Below are 3,378 nucleotides of genomic sequence, written 5' to 3' on the forward strand. Positions count from 1 at the left end.
GACTCTTCTGATCCCGTGCGGTCACTGCTCTAATATTCATTTGATGCTTTGGCGCTTTTTGCCTTCGTGCCATCCCGAGGCATCGATTCCATGTGGCACATTTCGTATGCCTATCATTAATCTCGAACTGACGTTCTATGAAACGGAGTCAGAACGGTTTTTGCTTTCCGTTACCTTAACCTGTAACGGCGTGAGAGGAGACGTTTCATCTCCGTCTCTTGCTTTTAAACCCCTGAAAGGGTGCTGTTTGGGTTTTTACCCAAGATACAACTCGAACTTTCAATTTCTTCTCTCTCTAAGCCTTCCGCCATCGCCGCCGTCTGCAAACTCGATTGCATTCCAGGGAATCGTCACAGTATTCTTGTAAGATTCTCGTTCTCACTCCATTTCGTCTGCTTAGGTTTCCATCTGAGATCTCATTCTCAGATTCGTGGGTTGTTTTTAGGGTTTCAATTCGTACCCATTTCCAGTTTTTCTTCTTTTCTGAATATACTCATGGCGGATGACAACCCTCCTAGACCTAGTAAGTTTAGGAAGCTTTGTGATACCCCTGCTGCCATGGCGGCATTTAGAGAAAAATATAACGTCCTTGAGAATGTAGGTTTTGAACTCGCCCCTTTAGGTGCAGACAGGGATGGCGGTTCATGGGATAGGATGTGTATCCCAATTGTAGCCATTGTCGAAGGTGGGGTTCATTTTCCCCTCCACCCACTACTCCGCCAGATTTTAAGCTGGTACCGTCTTACACCCATGCAAGTTTCAACCAATGTTTTCAGACTGATAATGGGGACTATAGCCCTAAATGGGATTCTAGAGACCCAATTAGGAATCTGGGACATCCAGTGGTGGTATAGTATAGTACTAAACCCCGAGTACAATACTTACTACTTCAAAGTTAGGAGGGCAGAGAAGCGCTTCGTGCTCAATCTGCATTCTGCTTGTGACCACGAGATCGACTTCCTCTATGTGACTGGAGCATTCGAGCCTTTAGGGGAAGATGGCCAAGTGCTGGGGCTCCATTGCCCCCACATATGGGGCTATCCACGTATGCTCTTGCTTTTATCTTTTGCAATTTCTTCATTTACTGCTTTCTCATAGCTTTTCTATGTGTCTAACTTTGGTTTTTCAATTCGGATCTCGCAGCTAAAAACGCTAACCACCGTCTCAGACGTGTACCGAGCAACATCCGAACAGAGGACATCAACAAAGTCCTAAAATATACAGGCGTGCCTGGTACCCGAACAGCTGGTCGGGGTCGTGATGCTGACGTACTTCTGGGATACGATCCTGCGTACAGAGGTGTCATAGACAGGAGGCTTGCTCACCGCAGCACCAGTGCCACCTCTACATCAACTGTTCCTCAGCCTAGGAGCACAAGAGCTAACGCTGGAGTAACTGTAGCTGGTCAACTGGGTGAAATCCCTATTTCTGAAGGAGTTCCGTTACCTCGAGTTAGAGTTCGAAGATCCTCTCGGAGACAGGTCATTCCTCTTCAATCCGAACAGCCAGTATTGAATCTTGACACCAGCCAATCGTCCTCTTCAGGTTACTCTCAATCTCCTCCTAACTCAAGCACCATGACACGTCAGCCTTTAAACCTCAGCTCCCTCCTCACCGTCTCTTCTCGGGGACGGGGATCTGGTCAGGTAGCTTCCACAGGGAACGCTCCTCCTATACCCCGTCGTAACAGAGGAGGTTCGACCCGCTCCACTTCATCTCGTGAAGTGGATACTACCATAGAGGCCAGTGATGCTCACAGAGACAAACGGCCTAGATCAGAAGACCCAACTGGTACTGCTTCTCAAGTAGATACTGAAACACATCACCCTGTTTCACCAATTTCCCAAGTATTTCCTCAAACATGGACTCCTCCATTCACTAGAGGAGACCGTCCCGTTCACGTTGGGGACAGTGCTAGTTCGTCGGAAACAGCACTTGCTTTGGCTCAAGGGTTGCTACTCCTTGTTGACTTACAGAAGGAGTCTTCGTCTTCCCCTGATCGGCTTGTGTCCACTGGTCTCGTCAGTGGGATCAAGGTAACAAAAACTTCTCTTTTTGTTTTAAAGCCCCATCTTTGTAATATTTAAGAGAAATGTTACTCACGTTTTGGTATTGCTACAGTTTATCCAAAAAATGGTCGTACTGGGCCAAAAATTCCAGGAAGCTGAAGCTGAGAGGATCAGGCTTTTAAATGACAACACTAGGCTGATCCGAACAGTCACAAGATTAGAGAGGGAGAGAGATAAAGCTAAAGCTGATCTCTCCGAGACAAAAGGCAAGCTTGAGACCACGGAGGAAAGCCTTCATCAAGTTTTGGCCGAGATGGACAGCACCAAAAAGGCATCCTTCGAAGATGGTTATCAGAAGGGTTTTGATGCCACAACGGCTAGCTATGTAGAGCAGATGCCGATCATTCAGGACAAGATCTGGGTTGCTTGCTGGGAGGCGTGCCTTACAAAGGTAGGAGTTGCTGAGGATTCTCCCTTATGGGTTGAGAATGATCTACCAAGTCACCAAGTTACAGCTCCAACGGATGATGTTGATCAATAGATTGACGACTTTGCAGACGTTGATGAAGAAATACAGGTAGAATCACAAGATGATGTTGATCAATCATCTGTTCGGGAAGTGACCACTGAGATTGTTGTCCCAAAGGTACAAACTGCTGCTGCTGCTGCTGTTGTTGCTGGGGTTGATGTCCCTCCAGAGATTCAGAACCTGGATTGAAAAAGTAGCAGGTAGTTTTTTGTTTGATTTAAATCACCTGGCTGGTCCTGCATGACCATAGCTTCTTTACCCTGCGTGGTACCAGTACTGTCTCTATTTTGATAACACAGGTATTCAGCCCTTCGTGGCATAACCTTTATGTTTTTGTTCGGCTATCCTCGTGTTTGCATCTGTTCGGATGCAAATAGTTTTAATCTTAAGTATTTCGTACTTTGATCATTTTAATCATATATATTGCCTGTTTGCATAAGTATTTCGTACTTTTAGCAAATCCTACAAACATGATTATTTGTACTGAATCTAAATCGTTAAACTTATTTGCGTCGCAGTTTCTCGTACTGTTGACCTGTATTTTTCACGTAAATACATACAAGTGTATTCATACCTAAAAATTGTTGCAACAGATTGTTAAGTTTCACGTACTCAACCAAATTTAAGTTTCACGTACTTGAATTAGTGTGGCTTAACATATATTCGTTATGCTTTAAGCCACACCAATAAATTTTTACAAGTGTCTCGTACTGTAAATTCCATACAAGTGTGTTCTGTAGGGGGACAAATTCAAGTAGTGCTCTGAACAGCACTGGAATGCAGCGGCTTCACGTGCCTCTTGAACGTAACCCTAATTTGTCAAAGAAACCCTTGTCCTGC

The sequence above is a fragment of the Rhododendron vialii genome, chromosome 1a, assembly GCF_030253575.1.
Source record: "Rhododendron vialii isolate Sample 1 chromosome 1a, ASM3025357v1".
NCBI classification, from domain to species: Eukaryota; Viridiplantae; Streptophyta; class Magnoliopsida; order Ericales; family Ericaceae; genus Rhododendron; species Rhododendron vialii.